Source organism: Semicossyphus pulcher, unplaced genomic scaffold, assembly GCF_022749685.1.
Source record: "Semicossyphus pulcher isolate SPU_LCO1_2020_fin unplaced genomic scaffold, fSemPul1.0.p SCAF_4, whole genome shotgun sequence".
NCBI classification, from domain to species: Eukaryota; Metazoa; Chordata; class Actinopteri; order Labriformes; family Labridae; genus Semicossyphus; species Semicossyphus pulcher.
The window spans coordinates 34,142,501-34,155,775 of NW_027211715.1; the positions used below are offsets into that span (position 1 = coordinate 34,142,501).

At 43.5% G+C, this 13,275-nt stretch overlaps 1 protein-coding gene across 1 annotated transcript in view; it reads right to left on the bottom strand.

Moving 5' to 3' along the window:
* pde4dip (phosphodiesterase 4D interacting protein) overlaps nt 1-13,275 on the bottom strand; it is a 90,246-nt gene that overhangs the window by 62,732 nt on the left and 14,239 nt on the right. The window lies entirely within an intron of this gene.

Consider the following 13,275-nt stretch of genomic DNA (forward strand, 5'->3'; position numbering starts at 1 on the left):
CAAGAGCATCCCTCAGTTTGTTTACCTGAAGGTTTAAGCCCTGCTATTACATTTATTCACACGCTAATTCCCATCAGTGACGGTTCTGTATAAATGAGCACAAACGACTTCAGTGCAGGAATTATCCACAGCCCATCAAACGGCTTGCTTTCACCTTTCACTCGTCATATTGTGAACACGTGTTGGACAGAGGCTGTGTTGGAGATGCACTCAGCGTCAACCAGCGGGGGTGAAGGCAGCGAGCGAGGCTTTAGTTTGATGGTTCAATTCTAATGTTTCACTGGCAGAGAAACTGCTTTCACAGGACGGAGAGGGCACTCAGGCCCGGGCTGTTAAAGGAGAGAGAGACACGAGCGAAGAGAGGTTTCTTTTAAAGAAAAAAGGTATTTTCTTTAAAAAACAAGAACTTTTAGTGTCACAGACAGTTTTCCTCTGCACGACTGAAATCACAAGAGTCTGTTGGGGTTGTAGAACGTTCATGTCATTGCAGTGGTTTGGTGTAAGGTCACAAATTAAGTCGTTTTCTAATCTTGATGTTCTGATGAACTCATATTGTTTGATATCAACAGGATTTTTAAGTCTTGGCTCGTGCAAACAGTGAAGCTCAACGACTTCAACTTTGTCAAGAGCCAATAGGAGCGCTCTCTCCAGCACCAAAGCAGCAATCAAGATAGACAGTAGACACGTGAGGGCTGCTGTCACCGTGCCCTTACTGAACGTGGCGCCCTGGTTGCTGTGCAGGAAACAGTGCTCGCACAGCGGCGGTTAGCTCCTGTGAACAGGGAAAGTTTGTTGTTGTGGTAAGGAAGTAAGCTAGCTCACAATGCTAACCCAGCTAACGTTAAGGTGTCAATCACAGCAGGTAGCATGAACCACTGAGCACACAAGAACAGCTGCAGTCAAAAGGGCTTCAGTTTCTGCTCTGTCGTTCATTTTCCCCACCAGGTGCATGATGGGAAATAATCTCAACAGGATCGTCTGAGAGGGTGTCACACTTTATCTAGTATCTAGGAATTTGTCTGTATGATCCTCAGGGGACATTTGTTCTCACAGCAGCGTGCATCACAGAGTCAGAGCAGAGAGCCAAACATGATCTGCGGGTGCCGTCTAAACTTTACAGCTGCTTGCAGCACAACGTTTCACAACCGTCTGCCATCTCTGCTGGAAGCCACAATGTGAAATACATCTCTTAGTACTTTCTGAATGCCATACCATGTCTGTCTGTCTCAGCTTTAAGCACACTGTTTCCCACCAATAGAAGAAAAATTGACCACATAATATGGGTTTGAATGAAGGCTCAGTGATTTCCTAATAAAAAGCTGCTCACTGTTTTAATCACACGTTAATCCACATTTGGTGCTCTGGTGAGCATTTGGGGCGGTTTGTGATTAAGAGACTTTCGTGCACACACACACAACACTTAAATAAATTCTCTGCTTTCTGTTAAACAATCAGGGTTTAAAACGTGCTGAAAGGCCGTGCAGACTCATCACGTAAGAAAAGAAGCTGCTAAGAAGTGTTGGAAAATGAGGACAAATGGAGGAGTGATAAAGACTGGAAGAGACAAGAAGGAAAGTCTCAAGAAGGAGAAGCTGATGAAAATCAGGAGTTCCCCTCGCTGCTCCGGGTCTTCCTTTTCCCGTCTCTGCTAACAATTATTCCTTTTAAATTCTCCCTTAATCACCGATAAGTCAGCAGGTTTCACCAAAAAGCACCTGTCCCTGAAGCACGGCGGAGAAACGCCCCCGTCTAACGCGCTGATTCCAGGAACCCTGCATCAGAAATAAATGATGACACATGGGTGCGTAAAGAACGCTTCCAAGTTCAGATTTTTTTTTTCAAACAAACATTTTTCCTCCCTTTTCTCTGGCAAGTGTGTGAGCTCTCTCTGGTATGTGATCTGCTCTGCACATGTCGCTCTTTCACAACCTTTTATAAGATATCCCAGCAGAGAAGAAGAGATTTAAAGGAGGGAGAGAGGAAGACAGAACTCTGCAGAAAGTATCTGTGGGAGAAACGGAGAACAGAGAGAGGAGAGGGTGGAGAAGAGTGCATGGTTTTGATTACACACAGATCTTGCCATTAAGCAGCCCGCAGAGAGACGCTGTAAAACAATAACAAATGGAGAGCATCAGTCAGAGCTGCAGTAATAAGCTACAACAAGCAGCCGGCTGATGGGAAACACACCGACCAACAATCACAGCAGAGTGAGAGATACAAAAGAGCCTTGTAAAAATCTACATTCAATTTCCTCCCTAATGAATCTGCTGTTTGTGATCGAGGCGCGTCACACTCGCCAACTCTTCTGCAGTTTGCAGGGTAACCTTCAGTCCAACGAGCCGGCTCTCCCTGGATTCTAAGCTGCAGAATTAGTTTTTATATCCTTTGTGTGTTTTGGCCTTCGAAACGTTTTGTTCTGAGTGTTCGTCCAAAACTGTCTGAGTTAAAAGCCTGGCCTCGACTGTTCAACGCTTAGACACACAAACTGATTTTGATCAGATGGGGAGCTTTCTCTTCAGGGGGTAGAACTACGGTGGCTGACGAGGGCAAATGCACTACACCGGTCCGATAGATTTTCATCAGAATAAATGGAAGAAACAAAGAAAAGGTCAAAGAGCATGCAAACGTTTCAAACAAACACAACAATGGAAACGTGCCACACAAACACTCACAGATGCATTAACAGCAAAAGAGCTGCAGAAAGATGAGCGCCAGAAAAACACACAAAACAAAAGCATCACAAAGTGAAGGCTCCCGAGCTCGGAGGGGGAGCGCCGAGTGAAACTTTATGTTTATAGTAAAATAATTACATTCAGTTTGTGAAGCTCATTTCTTCTCATTTAAATCTTTAAACTGTTTGCAACAGAACAAGAACAGGGAATGTATCTAAACTATGAAGCTATGAAAGCTATGAAACTATGTATGTGTGTCAGTATGAGTTGTGTACTTGCAGATTTTGTCTCTCTCCACAAACACAACACAACACTTACACATTCACAAATTCTTAATTACAAGTGGACAAGTTCTATTTTACAAGTCACAGATTAAAAAACTGACACGCTCACATTTTTGCTCCAATTGTTGCAGTATACTTGGTGCAAAACATATTTGTGCACCTGTATCAAACAATGTGAAGTTGTGGACAAAATTTGAATATTTGCAAATCTGAATGGGAACCAAAAAATGTTCAATGTATGTAAAATAATTTCTCAGGAAATTATTTGTGTTCCTTTAAAACACAAATACAAATCGATAATTACAACTGCTCGAATCTTCCCCACAAGTCACAGATTCTGTTTCCTTGCACTCAAACCTTTTTCACCAATAATACCTTCATACTAAACTAGTTCCTTAAAGACCCTGTAAATCACCATGTACCTTATTTTGAAATTCTAACAGATTATGATTTAATGTAACACAATAAAGAAGTCAACACAAAAATATCTATTTGGAAGTTAAATATTATTTGGGGGAAACGGGCGTTTTGGGTTTATTAACGCTCAGATTTTGCAGCCTCTTCACTCCAGCTGCGCTCCAGCGTTGCTGTGAAGTTTGTCTTACGCACTCAGTGACTCAAAGAGACGTTTTAATGCATGCACTGAGAATCCTTCTTTTAGCCACTGGTTACAGTTCTGTGTTGCTGTGACCCCGTGCAAGTGTCAGAAGTGATTGATGAAAATATTCCATTTCCAAAACTTCCATATCCATTTTTTCCGTCACGTTAACGTCACTCTAGTGTTCAGTGTCCTCTCCATCCGAAGTGTTCCTGAGGAGGTGATCGGTCAGAGCGCGCACAGACAAACTGTGGTTTCTCTGCCTCTCTGACCCTGAACTTAAAGCCTGTCTCTCCTGTCAGGGTAATTGCAGGATCCGGCCTGCCACTAAGTAGAAGACTGATTCATAAAAATACTTATTTTTTCCTTTTCTGCCTTTTGTTTGTAAGTGTTTCCACATGATCTGTGGGCTCAGGGGAGGGCAGCTGCTGAAATATAATACATACATTCCTTCTGAATAAGAAAAACACACACAGAGGAGCTTTGGAACAAACGGTGCATCGTAAAGAGAAGACTAAACACACAGGAACCAGGCTGAGGTGCTGAGGATGATTATCTGCCGTGTGACGTCTCTCTCACACCAACATACGTGACGTTCCTCGAGACTTTCGAGGAACAAAACGAGACACGAGCTCGTCAGAACTAAAGCTCCGATCCGTCAGGTGTTAGCAGAGTGTGACGTTAATGTTCACAGCAGATCAATGAACAATTATCATCCATGACCGACTCTGTGATCAAATCAGTATGTCGTCTCTGACCCGCTGGAGAGGAGATCCGATTTATGGCGAGCGGCTGGGATCAATTAACAGAGTCAAGCTAGCAGAGCACCTCTCTCTCCGTCTCCAGGTGGTGGCGCTAGTGCAGCACTGAGCAGCCTGCGTGAACTCAGCAGACTCCTGTGAGGAGCTGCAGATGCTGCAGGATGCTGATGACAACTTTATGAGGCTTTGTATGCAAACATGGTTGTGGTGAAAATACATCGTGGTAGTTGTTAAACTTTAATTGCTCAGTGAAAGTTTGTCTTAATTTTTCCTTTTAGGACCTTTAAAGAGGAACAGAGCGAACATGCTGCTGGAGTCACGTCAAAGATCTTTGTTACTGTAATCAAGGAGAGTTTTCAGATACTGACGACTTTTAACTTTCACCAACTACTTTTTTACACAAATACCTTCTGTTATTACTACTTTAGCATCATTCTATCTCGAGATAACAAAGCTGGTTTTCTCGTGATAACGGGATAATTTCTGTCGATGTAGAAAACAGAACAACAGGCTGCTCACTGCGATGTTACAGAGCAGGATGTCATGCTGCCATCGCCCACACTAACAAGCTGAGTTAAGCCTGTTTCTGTGTTTGTTTGGTGCTTTTGCAGCTCTGAGGATACGAGTTATGATCATCTGACGTTACCGTGGTGCAGCGCTGTTATTCCAAAATAAACTGAAATCGAGATCTCAAGAAAACAACCGGGAATGACTCCTTATCACGAGAAAACAGAGGAAATAAAATGTATGGATGCATGTCTGCTTAGGGCTTCCATAGAAATGAACCTTTTCAAATGTGTAATTTTAATAACAAGGGCACAAGCATCCCCTCTCCTCCACAATCACTTCCCCTACGTAGCACGACAGAAACATAGATCTCCTTTCTGCCGTTCTCTCTCAGTCTGCTGCAGAAATGAGCGACTATGAGAGGCTAAACATTTTGGAGTATTCTCCTGTGCTCGATAGGTTGCAATATAACATCACTCATAATAACAGCAGATTTCTGGTCTCATATAACATATGTGTTAGAGCTGAACTGCAGTTATTGTTGGTTTCACTTCTTCCTGACAAAGACGGGACGTCTGCGCCGTCATGTGACAGAAGACAAAAACACACTGAATGTTGTTTGTGCGTCTGCGTTCGCGCACATACCAAAGATTTAAGAAGCAATGTGATGAAGAACAGCTATTGTCATCCCCATCCAGAAACAAAGCCATTCAGGACATGTCTATTTGTGCGTGTTTGCGTGTGTGTTTGTGTGTGCGTGTAGCACGGTTAATTTGCTCTGGAGCAGATCTGCTGGCTGGCTGCTCTGAAAGATGAGCTGCCGTATCGATCCGCAGCTCGTCTGAGTGCTGCTGCGGTGAAAACCGACTCCTGACTGTCAGCACGTCCATTAGCGCTCATCAGCTCGTCCACCGGATACACTGTTAAAAAATACACTCTGCACCACCCTGCCAAAATCTGCTTCTTTTATTAAGAACAGAGAGGAGACGCAGTCATACATTTATGGAAATAAAGGGGGATCTGTGTGAAATATCGGTGTGAGGCATCTGTGCAATATTTTACTGTTCATGTTCTGGTCTTTATAGATTTGTGAGGTAAAGTAAGCTTTGTTTGTAAATGTTTGCAGGATAACAATAAGAAGTGTTGCATTAAAATGAAAAATATTTTACGTTTACATATGGCCAATAAGTTAAAATAAAACTCGAGATCAAACAGCCTATCAGAGAGCATCCAGCCCCTATCGTGGCATTTATGGGAGTAAAACAGGAAAGGTAAGCGGGACACAGTGATCGCAGGAATTTGATTTGAATGTTGCTATTGCTAGCTAGCTAACCAACAGCCTCCAGAAGTTAAAGATGACCTCAGAGAAGGTCATATTTAGTTTTACATGAGGAAAAATGTGTGGAGTATAATATATATAGATATAAAAACACAAAGAAAGTATGATTTAAAGTATTTTTGGCATCAACATGTTCACTGTTTTCATGGATTTTAAACTAGATAGAAAGACACGTATTCTTAACACCTCTTCTTTCCATGTATTCGCTCACAGAGAAACACGAGACTCAGATCTAACGGAGGATTTTTTGCAGTGTAGGTCAGAGAGGGCGCAGACAGACAACCTGGCATCAATATCTATTCTTAGTGGGAGATTTGAGAGAACCCAAGAGGAGGAAATTTGTATCATACTTCAATATCAGTGAACTAGAGTGGGTATGGATGGTGTTTCCTGAAGTAAGGAGAGAAGTCTGAACATGTTCTGTTTCTACAGCTTAATCTGAGGTCCCATACTACTAGAAGTTTTACTGAAGACTAAAGACTACGTCCCAAACACATTCCATTTCTTATATGTTCTGTTCTCCGTCTCATTTCAAACAGCCCTCCAGAGTCAGCTTGTTTCTGTCTGTACAGGTCAGACAGCTACGCTATAAACTCGTACGACGCTTCATCAGAGCTGCCCTGTTAATATCTGTGGCTTACTTGAACTCATCTGCACATTTATTTCTTTTCTCTGACTTCCTAACACGCTTTTATCTCCTCATGTCTCAAAAAAATCGACATGGCAACAAAACTTCATCCTTTAATCTACGGCCAAAACCGAACAACACCTTGCTCCAGTGCCTCAGAGAGAGTCTCTAATGAATGAAGCCTGCAGTTCCTCTGGTGTCCACTTGAGGCTGCCTCCAGCAGTGAGTCAGTCCCCATAGAGCCCCATGTTAAACTTTACAGCAGAAATAAACATGTTTACAGCCTGGTACAAAAAACAGTTTGGGTCTCTATAGCTCATTTCTCTATTCATGACAACTGTACGGGGAGAATCTTTATACAGCTCACCTGTTTACATTATATTAAAGTGATGCAGCATTAGGGGCGTGGCCTCTTTGAGTGACAGCTGGGAGCTGCTAGCTGTCTGCTAGGTGTCCCCTCAGCTAACTCAGTCACTGAACGTAACCTCTGGGCCGTGTTTGTGCTGTTGGAGCCTTTTGGAGATTTGTTCATGTAAATATCAGACAGATAGTCTGTGTGTGCTTTATTGGACTAACAGACCGTCCAACACGTCTCACACACTGTTTCTACACTCAGTATTTATTTATATGTTAGCACTGATTAGCAGGTAGCAGCAAGTGACCTTTAACTGGCAAGTATGTAGAAATGTAACAAGTAACAAAACCAGGCAGCTACATTCAGACTAATACGCAGCTGATTCTGACATTGTGCTAAATAAAGAGCCTCAAATCTTCTGCATCATCTGTCAGGTGAACATTTCTGTGTGTTCCTGTTACCAAACATCCCTGCTCCTGTGTTTCTAGTGTTCTTCTGCAGAGCTGCAGATATCAGCTCCATAAAGCAGTGCCAACAGCTGGAGGCATGAACACACACACACACGCACACACTCCCACAGTATTCTGACCTATTTTCAAACCCCACAACAAAAACTAGGAGAGCAGAAGAAGCTAGGAGGAGATAAAAGACGCTGGAGATAAAGGGAATTAAAAGAAATGTGCCGTTTTAATCTCCTGCTCACTTCAGCGCCGCTGTCGGCTGCAGGATCCAGAGTTCTGTCTGGTCTCTGCGCCATACTGATCCATACAGGATCCATTACTGACGTGTGGTAATGGTAATCCAGCTCTGACAGACCTTTCAGAGCGAGTGTGGCTTTTGAGAGGGGAACGCTGAGACCGAGGGCAAAATAACAGATTAACAGCCCTAATTTGTCCTGAGGTTTTAATGGCCAAAATTATACGCAATCCTCCCCCTTCTTCTATCAATCTAAGTGTCTCTGCGGTCGGTTTGAATTCACATTTATAGGCAGCCATATGCTTCCAATTTCTCCTGCGGACTAATAAAGGCCATTCGAGAAAGGAGCATTCTGATTGGCCGATTCTTCTCCTTTTTTTGGGAAACCTCAGGACGGCAGAGCGAGGATGTTTGACAGCTACAAACGCAGCTCTGGCAGGTTCACGTTTCTTCCAACCAGACGTCTTTAAACTGACGCAAATGTGGAGAGAGGACACACACACACACACACACACACACACACACACACACACACACAGTCATAACCTGGATTCAATAACCCACACTGCTCTATTAAGTTGAGAGGAGCAACATTCGCTTCCACTGTCAGGAGAACTTAATGTAAAACTCAAAGAAAGGTCAACAAGCTTTAATGTGCTCCGTCAGAGAGTGGAAACTGTTCAGACACGACTCTGACTGTTGTGTCTCTGCTGCTTATTGAGAATCGCTCGTTTCCGTTTGTTATAGTTTGAGACTCTGAGCTGAATTCGCTCCAGATGGAACTCAGATAAATCAAACTCTGAACTCCGGCGACTGAAGATCTCATACTGGTTTACATCGTGTCGCACCAGTTCTTCCAGTTTCTGAAGCAGAGACAGAGAACATTCATCACAGAGAACATCGTGTTTTGTAATGTTATCAGAAGCCCTACTTTTCACTACCGAGGGACCCCGTGTGATCCAGAAAATCAGGTGTCGCATCTGCGACTCATGACTCATCTTCTCACAGGAAAAGCAGAGAGGGAACTTATAGGGAATTTGTTCTTTACAGGTATTCAGAATCTCACACAACGTAAATATGCAACACATTATCATCAACATCAGGGCACCTTTCTCTGACGTGACACACATCACACAACATGTGAGTGCATGGACACCGAGACAGCTGACAGAGAAGAGGCCCAAAACTGTCCAGTGTTGGAGTGACCCACGAAACAAATGAGAAATGCTAACTACAGTGACTCTAGCAAACATCCACCTAGCTGCGATGTAATTGGATGGTATTACTGTGTTGTGATTGGCTAACACTCATTGCTTTAAGTTTGATTCAGAGTTTTACTGTGAGGAAGCTCTTCTCCAGCAAAACAGCCCCTCCAGTTAGCTGCCCTAGGGTGTCCTCCCGGTTGGACGTTCCAAGAAAACCTCCACAGGGAGGCGACCTGGAGGCATCCTAATCAGACGCCGAACCACCTCAACCGGCTCCTTGTCCTAAGGTTATTCCGAACCTAACCCAAAAGTAACGATGTGAAACACCTTAAAACACTTAAACACGTGGGATTTATTAAAGGACAAGGACTGAAGACCAACAAAATCAACAACAACAGCGGTCCCCACTCCAGGAGCCTCTCTTCAGATGTGTTTTTTTTTTTAAGCATCTAAGACCAGGTGCACCTCTTTGTGCAATCACCTGAGCTGGGTAGACACAACAGGTAGGGAAAAGGGACACATACAGCCGTAACACTCCTTTCTCCGAGCTCCCTCCGGATGTCTGAGCTCCTTACCCTGTCTCTAAGGCTGAGCTCAGACACCCTGCAGAGGAGACTTGTTTCAGATCTGCAATCTCATTCTGTTGGTCAAACCCAAAGCTCCGAGCTATGGTTATAAACCAAACCATAATCCTTTCCTACACCTGACGCTTCAAACACCACGTACTCGTTCAAGTGTAGGCACCAAAAACGACTTGGTTAGCTTTAGGAGAAGCTCGTTGTTTGGGTTCAAATGTTTGATTTCACACCCGACACATACGGCGCTCTCCTGGGTTAAAATCCTGCGTTTGACTTGTTGGATTTCCTAACCAATCACAGCACAGCAGGGCGGGACGACCGGGAAAAAAGTTACATATTCCTCTTCAATTGTCATGAGCTAGCTAACAATCTAGTAGCAGCTTTCTGTCACTCATTAACATCCTATGGAAGCTGTATGTTTCAGGAATCCTGGTAAAGAAAAGGACGAGAAAAACAGGATTTCTGCAGGTCTTCGTCTGTATTTCAAACACACAACATGAGCAATCCATTTCTCCTCACATCTCCATACAAAGCCAGTGTTTAAGGTCCCTCCCTGTCTGCTGTCTGCTGTCTGCGCTGCACGTCTGCGTATAGCATGACTCATCCCTTCATCCCTCAGTGGGAGAGAGAGGAGAACTTCAAAGGAAAGCTGCCTCCACGCTTTAATGAAGCTTCGAACCAGGAAGCCAAGAGTTCGGCTCTCTACCTCCAACCGCAGCGCTTCAGGGGGAAATATCTCCTCATTGTGAACATACAAAGCTTTAAGATTTGAGCCTCTTTAAGCTGGTGTGCACATTCTGTCAAAGAATACAGCAGCTACATGGTGCAACATTGTACACACATAAAGACGTCACACCTGAACTGGTTAAAAAAGACAAATTCAAATATAAAATCTCAGCCGCTTTAAACACGTCCACACACAGCCTTCTGCAGGTCTGTGCTTTTACGGCTTCTTGCCTTCTTTACCTCGTTTAAAGCGTCCTTCCTCAGGCAGATTCATCGTCTAATTTATGTGTTCGACCTATTTTTGCACTAACATGTTAGAGCATTAAGATTCAGGAGCTCATGTGAAACTCTGTCTGCAAAAACAAGGCCTCAATTATCTGCTTTCCTGCAGTGACAGGTCTTTATCCTGACAGCCCCTCCTGCAGGTTGTGTGTGTCTTTGGCAGAGGTTCTATGATGCTATATGCTGTATATACGCTCTTGTAGGGGGATTTGCTGTATACCTATATAAGAAACAGCCAGGGATGCAGATCAGTGTTCATCTTGCAGAGAAATACTGTAACCAGCCAGCAGAAAAACAACCTACAGATGTTAAATGGTCTTGATTTGTACCCTAACAGACTGATTAACACACACTTAAACACTAATGGTGGTTGCAAGGCGCTGGCCTGCCTGTCGTGAACAACTCAGGGTTCAGTATCTTGCTCAAGGACACCTGGACTCGCAGGAGGAGCCGATGATTTAACCACCAACCCTGGGATTTAATGGACAACATAGACAACCTTTTGAGCCACAACAACCTCCCTGTCCTGCTGAATTATTCAGGCACGTCGCAACTTGGATTCCTGGAGCCTTAAAGCTTCCTAACTTGAGACTTGAGATTAAAAGGTCTATGAGAGGAATTACAGAAACAAACTTACTTCATCCTATCTTATCTCAGATAGGAAACTCTAAATACTTAATACTCAAACTGCAAACCAACTATTATGTGTTAAAAAACATCTAATTGTTGTTTATTATCAGAGATGTGGACTTGAGACTTGGTGACTTGGACTCGAGTCGACTTGCGACTTGACCTGACAAAAGAAATTAATGAGTTGAGACTCGACTTGACTTGAGGCATGCCTTGACACGATTAATCGAATGAATCGAGTGTGTTCATAAGTTTGAATGGCTGGATCTTGGGTGGAAAAAAAGTGACTCGACTCGACTTGACTTGCCCAAGAAAAAATGACTCAAGACTTGCTTGAGACTTGGACCAAATGACCTGAGACTTGTTTATTATCACTCAGATGTAGAGAAAATGGAGCAAAAACAAGAACAGGTAACTTAGAGACAGATTACAGGTAGTTAAAAGGTTCCTCAGACATCTGTAGAGAAATAAAAAGATGTTGACTCTTACTAAGGAGGCAAACGAAAGAGAGTGAGCTAAGAGAGCAGCTGTTGTTGGATGTCTCTAAACAATAAAAGAGCAGACAGACAGAAGTCAGCGAAGACTACTGAGTGGAACAGTGAACGTTTGCACAGTTTATTTTAGACTTCAGCAGGTTGGAAGATCTGCAAGTTCAGAGCCTTAAAGACATGTAGGTTTAATGCAAACTGTTTGTACTAAAGTTTGAAAAGAAGGCGTTTAAGTGACGTAAATGAGATGTGATGCAAAATATTCCCTCCTGATTCTATAAATCCTGTTTAGTCTGAATCAGGAACGATGCTCTGATCTCTTCCTGCTTCAGTCTCAGATTTCACATCATCCGACCTTTCTCCCGATACAACCCGATCTCTCCTCATCAATTCATCTGAACTACAACCAGCACCTCCCCCTGCCCTCTGTACTCCTGCCCTTCACTAAAAGGGGAGCAGGGTAATTTCAGAAAGCACCTCCAGAGTTATATCAGACCCATAATGCACCTGGCTCAGCTCCCAGAATCCATTACTCCGGCTCAGAAGCAGAACCAAAAGGAAAAAGTGCACAGCAGACTTTTAACTGTGCGGCTTTTCATTTAAAGTGCCTGATTCAAACTTCTAAAAATATGTCTGCGTATGTGGGCCTGGTTATTTATGCAGACATCTTTTTATGACTCAGTCGGTCTTTGTGAGCCATATTTAAGATAAAAGTAAGTTATGGTGAGATGTATCTAAAGTTTGAGATGAGATAAGAAATAAAAACCTCTTTTTCTTTGTCTTTAAAGGTCAAACAGCTGAATAAATCTACAGGAGAGTCATCCTGAGCCTCACAAATCTGTCAGCCCGAATACTGAGTTTAGCCAGCCGGACCATGACCCTGCAGCGTCAGGTGCGTCTTTAGCGTCAGGTTAGAATGCTGTCATCCTCCCTATAGTTATGATGTGCCGTTTAAGTCAGGTGACGTCATATCAAGAGCGATGGACAGGTCGAATAAACAGAATATTCTTACAAGAGACCAGGGCTGCTGTCTTCACACCCTCTGCCCTCCAACTCTACAAAACTCTGAGCTCAAGTCAAAGCCTCCGACAATGCCAGCAGCAGGACACGTAGAACAATGAATGTGACAGAGTTTTAAAGGGACTATTCCTCAGGTGCTCCTCACCTCTGAAGCAGCATGCCCTTTCATTTTTAATCATCTGTTTAAAGACTGGAGGCAAAGGAGGAAAAACCCTGATTTGCAGCATTCTTACTGTCCGCGAAGGTGTGTCCATGATCAGAGAAGCAGCATTACAGCAGGTATGAGAGACAGAACGACAGGAGCTGTGGAGTAACAGCAGGAGAGAAGAGGAGGAAGATCTTTGACTCATGCAGAGTTTCAGTTGCCACATCATCTTCCCAAACACACCTACATAGTGATTACCACAGAGCACAGACAAGCCCGGTAACACACACACACACACACACACACACTCACACTCAGCGCCACGGTAACATCCATGGAGCCTCATTTTGCAACGTGTCCA